A 17,313-nucleotide genomic window follows, 5' to 3' on the forward strand; every position below is an offset into this window, starting at 1 on the left:
TAACCCCACGTCTCCCACCTCCTGACCAAGCCGAATGCCTCCTGGGCGGTCCCTGTGGCATGGTGAGCACCCCCTTCCTGGAACAGTAAAGACTGCACCGTCTACTCAGTGGCAATGGTGGCCTTATCTTATTTCTCCCCCTCCTCTCTCTCATGCTGGGGATGGAATCCAGGGCCTCTGGTGCCCTAGGCAAGGGCTCTACCACTGAACCGTTCCATAGCCAGCATTTTAAAGCAAGAATCTTCCTGGCCATCTTCTAAAGATAAGTAGAGGGGCTGGAGAGATGGTTCAGCCGTTAAGAGCACTGACTCCTCTTCTAGAGGACCAGGGTTTGATTCCCAGCACCCACATGGCAGCTCACAACTGTCTGTGACTCCAGTTCCATGAGATCCAACACCCTCACACATGCATATAAAATAAATAAATAAAGATAAGTAGAGCAACCCCTTTTCTTTCTAATTATAGCCAAAATGAGACGGTGTGAGGTGACCCTCAGAAAGGGTTGGGCACACGCTTCTATTGTGACAGTGCCTGAACGAAGTTCAGCCCTGCAATGTGGGATGTCTCAGTAAAGCCCACAATGAAAGTAAAAACAGGGACCCAGTAGGATCCCTGGGATGGGCCATGGTGGTCGGCCACATGTCGTCACAGTAGCCCTTCCAAAGGAGTGGCAAGACTGCATCCAGCTCCTTTGGATGACCTGTCCTCATGCTGCCCTTTGAGAAGGGCAATTGGTCTAACAAAGGGCTAACACTGCTTCAAGACTGTGTTCCAGACTGATGGCGCTCCACCAGACCTCCTATATAGACTTCCAGGAGTCCCCGCTGTTCGTTCAAGGAAAACTCAAAGGCAGGAGTGCGGGAAAGTGCTGGGCACAAGGGAGGAAGAGGGGTGCATCCTCTCCAAGGAAAGGGCCCCATACATGGGCAGCTGGAAGTAGGTAGTTCTGGAGAGATCTGGGGACAGACAGACCAAGAGGCCTTGGTCTGTGCCTCCAAGGAATCCGAACTTCATCGAACAGATGTGAAGAACCAGAGTAGGAGAGGAATTGCAGTCCTGAGAGGAACTGGGAAGATTGCTTTGCCCTGACAAACAGCCCATGGTGCCAGCCTAGTGATGGATGGATTCCCACCCAGGCACCCTCACAAAGCAGCATAAAGAGTTACTTCAAAGAAGTCAACCGCAGCCCGGTGGTGATGGCGCACAGCTTTAATCCTAGCACTCGGGAGGCAGACACAGGCGGATCTCTGTGAGTTCGAGGCCAGCCTGGTCTACAAGAGCTAGTTCCAGGACAAGGCTCCAAAGCTACAGAGAAACCCTGTCTCGAAAAAACAAAAGAAGAAGAAGAAGAAGAAGAAGAAGAAGAAGAAGAAGAAGAAGAAGAAGAAGAAGAAGAAGAAGAAGAGGAAGAAGAGGAAGAAGAAGAAGAAGTCAAGTGCAATTCACTTACATGGACCCTTCTAACTAGGTTAGAGATGCCTCTAACTAGGTTAGAGAGATGGTAAGGTCCCTCTAACTAGGTTAGAGATGGTGAGGTGGTCTATGAAGAGCTAGAATCTGGCCATCTGAAGTGCTCTGAGTGCTTGGATTTCTCCAGTCATCTGTGCCACTTCACGGCTGGTCTAAGTCTCACTGAGGCCCAGAATCCAGCCTAGATAAAGAAATGGATGGATGCTTCCTTCTGTCCATACAAACAATAAAAGGAAGCAGAGGAAAGGGCTCAACACCAGCAGCAACTTGGAAGCCCAGGCTGCATTAAATTCTGAAAAATGAGAACCTGTGCTTGTCTCTGTGGCCATTTTCTCAACCACCCTCTCCATCCCAGCTCACCTGAGAAAGTGCTCCAGGCGTATCCCTAAATTATCACGATACCCTCCCCCCACTCCACCCGCTGCCCCTCAAGAGTTCTTGTTGGATACCTGACAAGAAGTCATTTAAGGAAGAAAAGGCTTATTTGATTCACGGTTGGAGGGGATACATTCTGTGGGGGGGAGGGGGCGGGGGTGTTCACATCTCATCTGCACTCAGGCAGCAGAGACGTGGTCACTGTCACGCAGCCCACTTTCTCCTTTCCATTTGATCCAGGACCCCAGCCCGAGGGAGGGCGCCACTCACGTTAGCCTGAGCCCTTCCCACCGGCACTCAGTCAGGAACTCCCTCCCAGACACATCTAGTTGATTCTACAGCTTGTCAAGCTGATGGTATCTGGCAGTGGGGCTGCTGGGTCAGACAGCAGCTCCGCCTTCAGCCTCTGTTTTCTGAGGGATCTGTAGCTCTGGCTTCCCAGAGCTGTGGCGTCCTTCGGCGTCCCCACAACACACGAGGCTCCCGACCGTACACAAACATCCGCGGTTTTCAGCTTGGCCCCGGGCGCGGGTTTTGTTTTATTTCCCTTCTGACATTTGTCCACTTATTTAACTGAGCATCTTGAAAGTCCACTGGAGCCTGGGGTGGGCTGCATCGTCAGGCAGGCAGACCCGGTGTTTGTCCTGCTTTCTATGAACCTCATAGCCAAATAAAGCAGGGCAACTTGTCCCAGGCCAGTAGTTCTCAACCTGCCTGTGGGTCATGACCCCTTTGCGGGGGGTGTCAAACAACCCCTCCACAGGAGTCACACAGATATTTACATTATGATTCATAACAGTAGCAAAAATAGCTATGAAGTAGCAACAAAAATAATTTTATGTTTGGGAGGTCACCCCAACCCGACGAACTGTATTAAAGGGTCACAGCGTAAGGAAGGTTGAGCCCCCTGATGCTCAACTCCCTCCAGCCACCTCTCTCCTCCTGTCTGTTGAATGAGGGCTACCACGTTCCCGGTGTGCAGGGACTTCACTGTATGGCATCTACAACCCACAGCCAAGCCACCCTGGTTGGTATCGACCCATGTGTAGTAGTGACATCGATAAACGGACCCTCCAGACAAGCGGGAGTTTTCCACTCTGCCCCCTGATGTCACAAGAGCATGATGTCACAGCTGCAAGCTGATGGTCAGGATAGAAGCTGTCAATCATCCAGGCTCTCCCGGGTGTCACGACACATCACTGTATGAGTCCATAATAGCTACCGTGGCTGTTTGGCACTAACTCATCACCACGTAAAACGGAATCCACTCGTGGTCTCTCAGAGTTTAACGACTGCTAGGAATTTGCTCTGTGTTTTAGCAAAACAGAACTGGCCTGAATTTTTTGGTGGCTGTTACAAGAAAGGAAAGGAAGGAGGGCTATCGATTGCTGGAGACAAACTCCCAAAACCATGCTCCCGTGAGTCTAGGCTAGTTCGACTTGCTTCTTCTCCAACAAATAAATTATGCCCTGTTTTTTTTTTCCTCCTTATTAAGTTGTTTCTTTTTCTTTGGTTACACTTTACAATCAGCATGATTTTTCTCGAGTCTAGAGCATAAAGTCAGTTCTATATGCTTAACTTTGAAGTTTTTATTTTATTTCAAATGACTTCTGTTATTGTGTAATTATACGTATGTTTGTGCTGGTGCCAGTACAATGGACCACCGAAGGTGTCCCATCATCTGGAACCGGAGGTACAGTTAGGAACAACCTGATGTGGGTGCTGAAAATTGAACTTGGATCCCTTGCAAGAACAGTACATGATCTCAACCAATGAGCCATCTATCTCTCTAGCTCCTTAACATTGTTTTTTTTTTTTAAAATAGCATATTTACTTGGTTTCAGATTCACACGGAAAAGAGCGATCCTTTCACCCACTACTTTGTATAAAAAGGAGGGGGAAGGAATATCTTTCCCCTACTTGCATCAAGTGTGCCTCTTTGCTCCATGAAATCTGACCACACTGAATTTAGAAACACACAGGCAAGGTTCTCCGCTGCCATTAGCCCCGAGGAGGTGGCCTCTGCAGATGTAGCCATGCCCTGGACAGAGGGAAATGGTCACAGCTGGACCTCGACACAGTCCAGAGCCCGGGAACAATTAGTACACAAGCAGGCGCTATGAGACATGTTCATTTGAAATTCTGGGTGCAGCATTGAGGCATCGTGTGTGTGTGTGTGTGTGTGTGTGTGTGTGTGTTGGGTCGGTTTAATTTAAAGTCAGGTAACAATCATGGATTCCACGTGATCTGCAGAGAAATGAAAAGCGTGGGCTCTCTGGATCTAAAGGGGCCTGCTAATCTCTGCAAGTGTGTATAATCAAATTTCTAATCTCTGAGTTAGCCCTCAGGCGCCTGCTCAGGTTGCCAAGCTTCTGCAGAGAACACTTACCCGCTCCAGGAACACCATCCGGGTGGCTCCAGCCACCCAGCCTTGCCAGTCCCCCACGGGCACCTAACAAGTTGTTCAGCTGCTAGAATCTAGGATGCTAAGTGTTCTTTGACTCTTAAAGTCTGTTCCAGACCACGTGATAGACTGGGAATATTGCCTCTTGTATCCCATTGTTTCAAAGATAAATTAGGGATGGAGAGATGACTGAGCAGTCAAGTACATACTGTTCTTGTAGAGGAACTGAGTTCAGTCCCCAGAACCCATGTCTGGTGGCTCACAACTGCCTATACCTCCAAGGGATCCCAGGTTCTCTTCCGAGACTCCAGGGCCATCTTTTCTCACACATGCACAGACACCACACTTACACATAATTAAAAATAAAATAACTTTTAAAAGATAATTTATTCCAGCTGGGCGGTGGTGGTGAGTGCCTTTAATCCCAGCAGTCTGGAGGCAGCAGAGACAGGTAGATCTTTGAGTTTGAGACCCGTCTGGTCTACAGAGAGAAATCCGGAACAGCCAGGACTGCATAGAGAAACCCCACCTCAAAAAAAAACCCAAAATATAAAATAAATAAATGTATTCCTTTCAGAAAATCTGCCATGTGAAGCTGCAAAATCAAGGCGTTCCCATTCTAGTCGACGCTCCATCTTAACGCTGCTGCTTAAGCATCGTTTACCGGCATCAAAATATTCTGAAAACTCTAGGATTTGTCGTGAATGTTCGGGTCTTTCTGTGATGACGCAAACATTCAATTGTTTTCATTGAATTGCTGCAAGAAGCCTGAGATGAGCCTTGAGCCCTGTGAAATATTACAGGGGTGGAGAAAGTCCTTCTCGTCGAGTCCTGCAGGTGGCGCCATTAGCAAACGCTCTCACCCTGGCCCTCCGGCCTGCTCCGCCCACAGTGGAGACAGGAAGAAAACACCGAGGGTTTTAGCCCACCTGCTAAAGGGAAGAGAGCACGAGGGAAAAAAACGATAGATTCATAAAGAATCGCAGGGGGTAGTAAAAAAATCAGTAATTAAAGTATCGATTGTGGAACTGTTTGCTTCCTTTGTATTAAATATGCACGTTGTACAGGCGAGGTGTTTATAAATAAATACGATTTTCAGCTGACTTTTTTTTATGGTGTCATAATGACAGCCCGATCCTCATTTGTGTGTTAAACGTGAGCTTTAGCAAAATTATACATATTCACCATTGCAGCCTCCACGCAATCCCCCAGCCTCATGTTTCTGCAGTCCTAAGACTCTTTGCTTAATCACGCCAATAAAAAGAGTAGATTCCTTTGTAATGCAATTTGTAAGCAATAAACAGGATTGAGAATGCAGTATTGCTGCTGAGTGGGTTTAATGCAGGGTTTTAATTTGGTGTGTAATTATTCATTTGGTAGGCACTCCCCCCCCCCTTCTTCCGATTTCCTCTACCCCTGTTCTGAAGAAAAGTTGGAGAGTCTGAAAAACGGGGTTTCCGTGTCTCTGATGTAAGCCGGAGTTTGGTGCAGTTCTTATGAAGAGAACATTTGTATTAATCTGCTAAAGACAGGAGGTCACATTAACGAGTAATACAGACACATAAAAATGTGATTACGGCTTCTAAACAGAACGCAGTAGGCTTCTAGTTAACACAATGAGATTTCTAGGAAGTGATGCATAAGTTCCTCAGAAATGACACATTTCTCACGTTCTATTCCAATTAAATTACTGAGGCAGCTAACAGCGATGAGCACAAAACACGAGGATAAAATGAGGGGTTTCTTCTTGTAACTGTATCTCTGTGAAAGTATATTTTTATGAGAAGCAGTTAATATTAAGCTATTATTTTTCAACTGCGCTGGAAGGGATGTCTTGAGCCTTTCTTGTCGCTGGAGAGCCTCCTCCTTTGTCTCCCAGGTTTGCTAATAGGAACAGAGAATAGCTTGGCTGGGTACCGCCCCCACCCCGAGTCCTTGGAGTGTAAGAAACTAGGCTATCCAGGGGGTCCCCAGTGTCAGTCCCCGGGGCTGTCCAGAGGCCTGTGGCGCTGGGACTCAGGACCCGAGAGCTCCATCCGCTCCCCGCGGCGCCAGCTGAGGCTGGGGAAGCAGAGCTTTGCACCCACTCGAGGTCCGCGAACACTCGGGGAGCTCTCTGATCTCGCAATCCAGGCGTTGCCTTCCTGAGCACCCCAGACCACCGGGGTCGGGGAGGGTATCTCCCAAAGCCTGCCGAACCCCTGCCTTAGAGCCTGGGGTGCAGGGGCCAGCCCACCCTCCTGTAGTCCCGATCTGTGCGGCGGGGTGTCCCAGCTGCGCCCAGGCCTCGGGAACCGGGCGTCGGAAGACAAAAGAACGCGGTGCTTGCGTCTGCAGAGGATGACAGCGAGCTTTGCGCCGGGGCTGGGAAGAGCTCCGAGCACGGCGGCGGAGCCACCCCAAACCGAAATGCGATTTGAAGTCCTAATGAACTTGATTGCGTGAACATTTATAATCCCCCATGGCCCTAAATGAAATCAGATATAATCAGAAGATATGGGGAAGGGAGTGTTTACAGCCGACGCCGGGCGGCCGCGGGACGGGGAGATGCGGCCCCGGTATTGATGTCGAAAATGATGGATAACGCGGGAATGGCAAATATACTATTTGTCTAATGGCTCGGCAATTAAATTCCCCTGTAAATGACCCATGCCTCATTTCATCCTAATCTATGGAATTTTGATTGAATTCGTCAGCTCTAATTGAAAAATACTGCACTTTAATGCCTGCATTGCAGTTTCGGGACGAGAGTGGTTTTAATGAGACGGTGCCCCTCTGACCCGGGAATATTCCAGACTTTTATTCGGAATTTAAAGCCAGAAGATTGCTCAACTGAGCCCTGTGATTTCCTCTCTGCTATCCACCTCCATCCATCTCCAGATGCGATTTAATAAACGCACTTGAGGATAAATGTGTCTCCGACCCTCACTCCCCTCGTGGCACCCAGAGGGGGAGGCGCCTTCTCCTCGGGATGCGTCCTGGCCAGGGCCAGAGGCCTCACTGGGGGAAGGGAGAGAGCCGCTAATGCTCCCCAGACACTCCAACCAGACACAGTGCCTTTTTGAAGCCAAATCCAGGAGCCCTACCTGGAGGAGGAGGCTCCACTGCTAGCGACCCCACCACACACAGACTAGGCCCCAAAGCGCTTTATATGCAAATAGCGAGGCAAAGCCATCCCTGAAAAATTAGCTACTTGCTGAAGCATATTTACTAGATTGAAATGAGTTAAAGAGAAACATTTTACGTCGTGTAAACGAGATAATTGAGGTGCATTAAAACTGGAATGTTTGCTCCTTTCTAAAAAAAAAAAAAAAAGAAGAAGAAGAAGAAGAAAGAAGAAGAAGATGGAAGAGGAGGGGGGAGAAGAAGACGGAAGAAAGAAGAAGAAAGAAAGAGGAAAAGAAAAGCCGAGGAAGAGAGCAGAGATTTATGTTCGTGTGGAAACGAAGCCTGAGCTGTTCACAGATCCAAGTGCCCAGCATGGGGGCCGAGCCCTCCTCCCCTTGACTCCCTGAGGGCTGATTCCCACCGCGGCTGGCAGGGGGCGCACTCGAGCCAGGCTCACGTGGCCCACAAAATGGCCTAGGGAGGAAAGTGGGCGAGATCATCACGGATCCTGCCAAGGTCCTCCGGCCCCGTCCCTCGCTCCACTCACGCCCGTTTTCCCTCCTCCCCCCAGGTTTTCGAAACCGGGAGGGTGGCATTGAGGTGGTGGCCCTGGGGAGACCGAGTGTGGAGCACAGCAAGTGTCCAAAGAGCACGGGGTGCCCGTTCCCTAGCCCTAAGAGGGATGAGTTTGAGGTTTAGCACCTTTAGAGTTTGCAGAGCTGTTGTTTTAAACGAATACCAGAACATAGAAGTCATCACCCCGGGAAGGCAGTGACTTGCGTTCAGTCGTTGCTAGGCTTGGTGACAAGAGCAGACAGCAGGGGCCGCTCCCGGGGCTGGAAAAACCTCAGTGCCTGTGTCTCCTTCAGAGGATGCGCCGGCCCAGAGGCGGAGCTTCGGGGCCACTCCCCAGCCCATCCACCCCCAGCCCCGAGGCGTCGTGGGCGGTTAAATACCAGGCTGTATCCTGGACCTTTTGGTGGCCTGTGCTACGTTTTGTGAGGCCTTGAGAAACTGCCCTCACACTGACTTGGGGAGCACCCAGCACTCTGCAAGCCCTATCCTGGCTTAGGACGTTCAGCAGAAGCCGCTGTGGACAGGCTCCTGGCCAAAGCGCGGGACAGACGCAATACAGTGCGCAGGACAACCCGTGACCCAACGACTGTACTAATTATCCCCAGCTAGTGACACAATCCGGAGGCTGGGGAGCAAGCCGGAAGTCTGGCCCATTACGCAGGTGGAACGGCAGAGCCTGGGTGAGGTCAGCTGCCCATCCAAGAGGTACAGGCCCAGACGACAGAAGTTTCTTATCTGATTCCAAGACCTGCCCAGGAGAACCTTACATTGAATTTATAAGGAATTAAGTGGGTGTTCTAAAGGCACATCCGAAATCTGGCGTTTTATACGCCTTGTGCAATCACGGAGGGGGGTTTTGATACAGTCCTCCCTTGTGGCCTAGACGTTTCGAATCAAAAGGAAATGGAGACTATTGTTCTTGTCCAGCTGTAGACATAAATGAAGCCTACGTCTCTGCCTTTTGTGGTCCCAGGAGAAGGGTGGTCCAGGATTCTTAGGCGGTCTGGAACCACAAAACCCCAACAGCTCTAAGCAGATGCCATTACTTATGTAGTCCATAGGGGGCGCTCTGCAGAACCAGTGGTGCTCCATCAAATGCTTGACATTGTGAAGCTTTAAATAAAACTGCTTGCTGAGCCAGAGAGGTGGCTCAATCAGCAAGACGTTTGCAGCCAAGATGGATGGTTTGAGTTCGATTCCCAGTACCCACAGGCAGAGGCCAGATTCCCAAGGTTTCATCTAAACTACACACACAAACTAAATAAATAAATGTAAAAGTAACTGCTCACTGCCCTCTCATTATTCACTAAAATCTGTAATATATATTTGCAGATATGAAATAGCCTCAAGACGATTCAAATGAAAACACCTAATGTGGGGGCAAAAGAGATTACTCACTGGTTGAGAACGCTGGCTGCTCTTCCAAGGGCCACAGGAGCACTGATTCAATTCCCAGCACCCAGGTGGCAGCTCAGTCATCTGTAACTCCAGTTCCATGACATCTGATACTCTCTTCTGGACTCTGAAGGGACCGAGCATACTCTAGGGGCACAGATACCCTTGCAGGTTAAACAGCTGTATGCATACAATAAAGTATAAATAAATAAATATAGAATGTAAAATTGACTTGTACAACAAACTGTTATGAAATAATGAATATGAAATGATAGTATCCAAATAATCTTGCAATGTACTGAAATAAGTCCATTTGGTTATTTCAAATAAAAAAACACATAAAACGTGTGTGTGTGTGTGAAGTTGAATTTGTCTCTCACATCTTAAGGCTTCTGATTATGCTATTAGTCCTGGATGAGCTGTTAGTGGCCTAAGGGGCTCGGTGAGAAACTTGAGGGGGGGTTATAATAGTCAAGATACCACAGAACCCAACTCCAAAACACTTAGATTCTAAAAAAAAAAAAAAACAAAAATTAAAAAGAGGGAGGAAACCTGTAAGATGTAGGAAACTCTTTAATCAGGCGTCTCCCTATGGGTGTACGAAGAGGAAGGGGACACCTCTAAGATTAAGGAAACATCTAATTTGGTCACGTGGTGGCTGATCACATTGGTTTCCTGAGCTCCAGGGTCAATGTCTGCTCCTTGTCTCAGACTTCCAGGAACAAAAGGTGTGTGTGGACAAGCTGCCTTGCTGCTGGCTGTGATTTGTTTCCCAGCCACAACTAGCTTTGCCCCTTTGCTCAGGAAGAAGAGGAGGAGAGTAGGAAGCAGGGTCTCCAGAGATGCATGTGAAGCCCTTCATCCCTGCCGGACTATGGGTCTACTGCTAAGAATGGCGATTCTGCTGGGTCTGATTAGACCAGGCCTCCAACACCACCCCAGCACCTCAGAAGGAGCTATGTGCCCTGCATTTTAGTAGTTGCCTGAGTGTGTGACCAGCCTCAGTATCCGGGTGTAGGTTGTAAAGGTGCTGGGTGGGGGTGGAGATTGGCATAGTCCACATAGTCCACATAAATAACACCCTTGGGGGGGGGAGAGAGAGAGGGAGGGAGGAGAGAGAGAGAGAGAGAGAGAGAGAGAGAGAGAGAGAGTTTTCATTTTCTTACTAACCCTACAAGTGCTCCTGGGAACGTGGAGCGGGGGAGGGGCGCACGACGACCCTGTTCTGAAGTTGTCTGCCTTCTTCTGGCTGTGACCAGAGAACTCCCTCCTCATCCCCTCCATTTCTCATTTGCTCTTCTGCGACTCCAAGCAAGTTGATCCTTAGCTGAACAATCCCTAGGGTGGTAGGATCTGGACTCTGGTCTCATTCTGGCTTCTTCTATCCCTGAACTCTGGGAACTGGAGACATCATCCCTAGAGCTCTGGGATGGCTGCAGTGGCATAGGGAAGATGGAATCCTCTCCATTTGGTCAACTAGAGGGAACTCCAAGTGTCTATGCTTCCAAAGTAAGGAAGTCATCAAGCCGATGATCTCTGCCATCATCAACAAAAATGGAATGTGTGTTTAAGGGGCAATTTCAGATCTCAGAAGGAGAGGCTGGAGTTCCTGTGCTCTAACCTCCTCCACCCTCTCAGGGCTGGGCTCAGCCCTCCCTCCACTGCTCTGGCCTCACTAAAGGGTATGACTCGACCCCTGGAGAAACCATAGCCTTCGCCTGCCTTTGGAAGCTGAGCCACATGAGGGGGTCCATGAATCTGATTTTCTGTGGATATGTCCTGCAGCCATCTGGAACTAGCCACTCACCTCACTGTTTGTGGCACCAATTCTGAGGAGCTTTAGAGGTACTTACAACAGCCAAGATCTGTCCAGGATGCTTTCAACATAGAAAAACCTACCCCAGAGGTCTTAGAGGTAGCACGAGTGAGCTGCCTCTTCCCTCTGGTTCTTCTGAGTGGATACTCTGCTTTGAGCACAGCATCAAAAGCAGATCAATGTTTATCTCCCCTTCCCATCTTGGTTAGTACGGGGCCACACCCCTAATTAGCACGCATTCCCCTCATGCTCTCACCATGGAAAAGGCCATCACCTAAGGTGGCAGGTTCTCTGGGAAACTTCGTTTTTCTTTCCTTTTTAAAAAAAATTTATTTCCTACAATTCTCCGGCCTCAGATTCCCGAGTGCCGGGCTTTCAGGCCTGGCTTCTCTGAGGACTGTGCTGAAATGACAGGGGGTCCTTTGGGACTTTTGTAGACTGAGGGCCTGCTTGGGTCAGCGTCAGAGCTGTCAGACCTGGAAGACCTGGAATTTTCTAGTTGAGCTTAGACGTTGGTTAGAAGGAACAGAGGCCATTCCGTCTCTCCCTTCCACTAAACCAGCCTCTCTCCATTCTGTCCATAAGCAACATCGTGACTCTGCCTGGCGACACACCCTTTCTGAGTCACAGTTTCTTTCCCGAGGGGAATGCTACCTTTGCTTTTCAGTATTTCCCAGGGACAGAGCTCCTCCTAACAGCAATTGCTCTTGCTTACTGCGTCTGCAGAAGTTCAAGGGCAGGGTGCCCCTGATGTGGGCAGCTGCGGATCCAGTGCCCTCTTGCAAGATGTTTTGCTAATGAACTCTCAGGGCAAGGCACTCGCGCGCGGCAGCGCCGCAGGGGACGGGGTGTACCGGAAGGACAACCTCTACTTTGTTGGGGACTTTAAGCTCTGGAAAAGATACACCTAGGTCCTTGGCCGGCCCTCAGTACCAGAGGTAGTTTCCTGGCTCTCCTCTAGAGAGCTGGAATCTCTCTGGGTCCGCATGCTAACAGAACGCTTCTTCCTTCCTGGAGCCTGCAGTGGACGCCAGCTGTGTCCAGCTCAAGTCCATTACTATATTCTCACCACCTTCCAAGCTCTCGGCATGCCTACCAGAGCAGACCCCAGCTCCGCGGGAGGGTTACCAGGATGGTGATCCCCAAGGACCCCAGCATAGGCCAAGTACCCGCTCACCCCTCGGTGCCCTCTTGGCTTCCAGGCTGTCCTTCCAGGCCCCCGGATTAGCATCTCTGTGAAGTCCGGCAAACAATGCCTGCTGTGCTAGAGATGAAAGCCTGGCTCCGGGTGGTTGGGTGGGGGGGGCTTTTGAAGTCCCGAAAGGTGGGGCCCAGAGAGCAGATGGGAAAGAAAGCCAGGTGAGAAGAGCCCCCCTGCTGGCCTGTGCCCTCGACCCCCCCCCCCCGCCCACAGCATCCTATGCCCTTTGTGGGCTCCCTGGAAGGCCTACACCCACTTAACCTCAGTCCTTGGGCAAAAGACTGCCAGGTCTTTACATAGCGCTGCCTCTTCCCTGGCAGGGAGTCCCGGGCTAAACGAACATTTGCCTCCTTCATCTCCCCCGCCTCGCCCCGCGCGCACCCCTTTGGGAGCTGAGTGCTTCCTGAGAGACGCACAGTGAGCGTAGGCTCAAGGACTCCAGGAAGAACGCGGTGAGCTGCTGTTTCCCCGGGTCACAGATTCCCAGTTCCAGCCGTTAGGAACACAGGGGGAAAGAACTGGATCCCCACTTTAAGTCCTCACATACCAGAATCCCCACCAAGGGAATCCAGCCGCAAGTGGAGTGCGTGGGGAAGCTACGGATTCTAAGGATTCTAAGTGCACGGTGCAGTCCGGGTGCATCGTCCAATTCCGCACCCGAAGCCGGGTGCAAGATTGCGTGTGCCCCCCAACCCCCGTGTGCAAGATCGCACAGAAGCCATGATCAACAGATCCCACGAGGGGTAGTCTGGAGCACCACACTCGTGTGGCTCGCTTGGCCTGTCCCTTTGCAGTGACTAGAGCGGCACAGGTGTGAAGGTCACAGCTCTCAGCCTTTGAGACCACATTTTTACAACTCCCAGAGTTGAAAAGGGGGGGGGGGGGTAAAAGCCCCTCCCCTTCACATTTCTGGATTGCAGTGGGTTTTGTTTCAGCTACTTTGAGGATAGGGACAAAAAAAAAAAAGTTTCTACATAAGAATGTCGCGGCACACACTGTCCCGGGAAGTGCTTCTTCTTGGGGGCACTTTAGAAAACCCCTGTCCTGCTTTCTGCATGGCCAAGGAGCAGAATAAAGAAAGCAAAGACTTTTATTTTATACACCACTTGATCTTTGCTTGGGAAACTCTATTAATTGAATGGGCTTGCCTTTTTTTGCCAGGTCCCCTTTATCATTATTTATGGGCTTTAAATTGTTTAAAGTTCCCTTGACGTTCAATTTACAAGTTTGGGGACTTTTTTTTGTTCTGCCTTTTGTCCTGGAGAAAGACATCGTGTTGGAAGCGCTTTGAAAAGCCAAACATGAGAGGTTGGCGGTGAAAGGGAAGCGGGCAAGATCCCTTTTAATTCCGTCCTGTTGGTGAATGGCTCTTTTACATAATTGCAGGAGCTATTTCAAAGCCAGCCAAGGGCTGACTTCACTTAGAACCACATGGAGTCTATTTTGGGCTTTCAGATTTAAAAAAAAAAAAAAGCTGAATAAAATAGTTTAAAAAGATGAGGCTTCAATGCTTTCTGCTACTTGCAAATTGGTGTGTCTGATGGGGAGTTTTCCACAAGCGCCTCTTTGTAAGTCCGTCTTGGGCCGGGGAAGCTCGATTCTGGGTTAGCTGGGTGTGAATCCCAATTGCCCCTCCATAAATAAAACCCATCCCAAGCTATTTCCCAACTATGTCCAGGAGCAAGTTCTGCGGCAATGACGGAACCGTCAGACCACTCAAAATCCTGCTTAATAAAAACAACACGGTTGCCCGAGAAACCATCCTGAAGTTTGGGTCTGTACTGCTGGCCGGGCAGCCTCTCCTGTGCGAGGCCTGCAGGCTTCCCCACGCGGCATCCACGGAGACTGGAGCGCTCCGCGTTAACCCCTCGAAGCCTCAGGACGCTTCCACCTACAGGTAATATGAATATCCATTTACTCGTGCGGTTCGTATTTTGTGCTTGGCTTTCACACACCTGTGTGCAAAGGCTGAACCGGACAGTTCACAAACGTGGAACCAACTTAATTACAGCCACTTTTATCGAACGTCTAAGCCACTTTGTAAGTGGCTTAATACAGTCCTGAAGACACTCGCTTGGCAGTGGTAAAGTACCTCTGGGGCTGGGCTATCGTCATCTGAGAAGGACGCTTCCAGAGAAAAAGTTCGCAGAAGTTAACTGGAGTTGGGGAACCCAGCTCTCCCCGCGCGCCCTGCCTTTTCCTAATTGGAGGGGGGCGGGGCTCTCCGAGCCTAGTTGCTAAGATCTGAGCCGGGTGGTTTTCCCGCGCAGCCTGGGCCGAGACCAGTCTCGCTGGACTCTGCTGTTCGAAGTAGTTCCGAGCAAAGCGGATAGGAATTCCAAGGACAAATAGGGGTACCTGTCGCTCCCCGTCCGTAAATCCAAAGGCTTTTGTTATCCGCAGCCTCCAGGCTCGCCGCGCTCTGCACGTAGCTGAGGTGTCCTGGAATGAATCTTGTTAATCACGCCCAAACACAAGCAGCCTTTTATGATGCGAACAGTCATTTTCTAAGCAGTTAAGCATTAGATGAGAAAAATATTACTGCATAGCATTCGAGAAAAGCACACTAGTAAATAAAATTCGTATTGATGAAAAATTATTTGAACTCACTAATAAAAGATTAGTATTATAACCCCCGCAGTCAATACTTTTCGTGGCAATTTATGGATACAAATAATACGCCATCAAATTACTTCAAGTGTGGCTATAATTCAAAGGTCCAGAATCTTGTTGCTGAACTTTAAGCGTAATCACCAAAATAGTCAAAGGAATCCCCTATCTCTGGGTGTAATCAAGCGACAGAAGACTCTACAACAATATTTCATAGTGAAAAAGGAAAATGGAAGGTATTGGGGCCAGGTACGTGAGTAGCTGCTTACACAGGCGTCCCAAGATCCTCGGCTGTTGCTACGTAAATCAAGGAAGCCGTTATTCTGGAAGTTGGGGAGGGGGGCAGCGGACGATTAACAACAAGGTAATGGCATCAGAATCTGTCACTGTAACTATCTCATAATAAGAGGGAGTATTTATTATGCTCATGAAGAAACCAGCCTTTTGCCTTGGGCTTCCATTATCTTCTTTTGTGGGCAAACAGGGGCTACAGCTTGGAAGGCTCCTCAGACACCTCCTTCCCGTGTATCCCAAAGGGAATTAATTTCCCCTCACACTGCCTAAGCCATCTCGAGGTCTGGGCGTGAAGTGAGGGGACGCAATACAAGCAGTGCCCTAATGAATTCCTTTCAAACCGCCTGCTGCCGAAACCATCTATTACTGCGGCCCCGGAGTGGGGAAAGGCGTTTGAGATGTCTTTGTCCGGGTGATGGAGAGGAGGGGAGGGGACACTGGTGGGGGAGGTGGGCCGCTAGCAGCCCGACCAGAGAGTTTTCTCCTGGCCTAGGGATCCGAAGGACGCACCCTCAGAAAGCCTCGTACCTTTCTGGGTGGGCAATGGCTCTCTGGCCAGACTCTTGGCCCAAGGAGATGGTCTAGGATTGAGACGTCCCCTGGGGGTCTTGGGGTTAGAGCGAGAGGGGAAAAGAGAGAGGGAGAGAAAGAGGCAGAAAGAAGAGCTTTAAAGAATCGGGTCGATAAATTCATAAAGATCGATTTATCTTTATCTCCCAATTAAATGTGCTTGTGATACATACACACGTCCAACATGGGCTAACTCCCCAACCACCAGCTCCGCGGGGTGAACTGATTTTTAGTGGCTTATGTAACAATGCCCTTCTTTGCTCCCTGATCGGGTGCTGTCAGCAGTTCCGGAAGGATGTCTAGACCAGGGAGTTTGAAGCCGAGGGCCGGGGACCGGAGGAAGCCCTGCGCGCTCTGGCGCGCTTGGCAGAACCTGCCCTTGCCAGGAAACGATCTCATTTAAAACGGGACACAAGAGCTGAAAGTTTGTTTCAACATAAGAAAAGAGGACCAGAAAATATCTACTTTCCTTTCGCCGCAATCCCGCCAATCTCTTGACTCCCAAATTCCTGGGGGTTTATCATCGTCGAGAACGGGGGATAGATCTTGAGAGGCTCGGCTCCATCCAGCAGTCGGCAAAGGGGAACCGCGCGCCCTGGAGTCATCGAACTATGCGGAGCCAGGGTGAGAGCCCCCCTCGTTTCCAACGTGCTTAATTAGCGCCTATTTACAAAACGCAGCTTTTATTTGAGCAAACATCATAAAGCTTTCATCAGGATAATCTCACGTTATACAATCCAGAGGCGTCGCAAACTCCCCCCACCCCATTCCTCCCTGAAGATGGAGCAGATAAAGGACTCGCTTTATTATCATAATTATCGTGGCTGTTATTTTGGTGCGCGCTGGCAAAGTGGGTAAATAGGTGCGATGATTAAGAATGTCATGAAAAATGAGGAGGGATCGCTCACGAAGGGCCCAGCTAGGAATGGGGGGGGGGGGGAACCAGCCTGCCCGCCCCGCCACCAGAGAGCCCTGAGCAACTGGGCAGATTCCGTGTAGTGAACAGGGGCTTACAGGACTCTGGCGCACATCTGGGAGCGAACCTGCAGAGGCAAAACCCAGGAGACCTTGCCGGGACCCTTGGCACAACCAGAGCACCCCTGGCTACAGTGAGCATCACACAGGGTTCTGCTATAGAGACCATAAATGAAATAAAACACTCCCGGCCCATTCAGGGCGGGTGCCAGCTCCAAGCGGCCTCTGAGACGGCCTCCATGGGGATGCCAGGGACTCGAGGATCTGAGCAGGGATGTAGCAAGGGTTCCTCTCAAGTTTGCTCTGCGTGGTGCAGAAACACGGGCTTGGGTTCCCAGGCCTGCACGCTCCAACGGTGGCGCCCGCAGCCCGCCCGCGGCCAGCCTGGGTAAAGGGGGCGGAGCCCTAATTTCGCCCGGCCTCTCCCGGCACAGCCAATGGGAGGTGGTGCTCAACACCACGTGACACGAGCTCTGCTGGGCAGCTGGCAAAATGTGAATGAGAAAGAGGAGCGCGATT

This window comes from Arvicola amphibius, chromosome 8 (assembly GCF_903992535.2).
Source record: "Arvicola amphibius chromosome 8, mArvAmp1.2, whole genome shotgun sequence".
Classification (NCBI taxonomy): domain Eukaryota; kingdom Metazoa; phylum Chordata; class Mammalia; order Rodentia; family Cricetidae; genus Arvicola; species Arvicola amphibius.